Source organism: Octodon degus, unplaced genomic scaffold (assembly GCF_000260255.1).
Source record: "Octodon degus isolate 3935 unplaced genomic scaffold, OctDeg1.0 scaffold00172, whole genome shotgun sequence".
Taxonomy (NCBI): domain Eukaryota; kingdom Metazoa; phylum Chordata; class Mammalia; order Rodentia; family Octodontidae; genus Octodon; species Octodon degus.
Window position 1 is genome coordinate 1,981,530 of NW_004524748.1, and position 799 is coordinate 1,982,328.

Here is a 799-nt window from a genome sequence, read left to right on the forward strand (position 1 = left end):
GCCTCCCTATTTAATCTTATACAAAAATGTGAAAAGATGTTTAAAGCATTTATGTTGAAAAAAATCTATCCTGAAATTCTTATAATTACCTAGATAATTAGAATAATATTTACTTATTCTTAGGATACTTTCACTTCCATAGGTAAAACCAAATTATGCGATGTTTCTCTAAATTATCTGGAGGAAAGAAAATGTAAGCTCACACTACACTGGTAATAGGAGGATTTTCCTGGTAAAAGGACTGCATGTAAGTCACTTGGCAAGTGCTCTGCTTCTACTTGACTTGCAGGATGTATGTGTAGTACTGGGGTTACTCTCTGTGTGGAGGAGGGGCCACGCTGGGATTGTGCAGTTCTTTCACTAATGGGTACAGTTAATCTAATAGAGATAAATTATTAACAAGTCATTCCAGCCTTACATCTGAAGTTACATTTTCCAACAAGTTGTGGGAGAGTTTTGTTCTTTGACTAACCTCCAAGTCTATTTCCCAGTTGGTTCCAAATTTCAGAAATGAAGAGTAGCATTACTCTGCAAAGACTCTAAAAATAATGAAGTCAATGTTTTTCATGTGATACTGTCTAACTGAACTTTCATTTTAAGAAATACATGAGAATTGTAATGAAATCAAAAGATTAAATCAGTACAATATTCTGCCTGACCTCATGTCATACAAATATATTAAATGTTATTTAGATAAGCCTTTAAGATCAATTATTATGAGATCAAGAACTGTCTTTATGTTTAGAGGATGTCATAAACTGACCACTAAACTTTCTAACTGGGAGTACATGACCTCCTA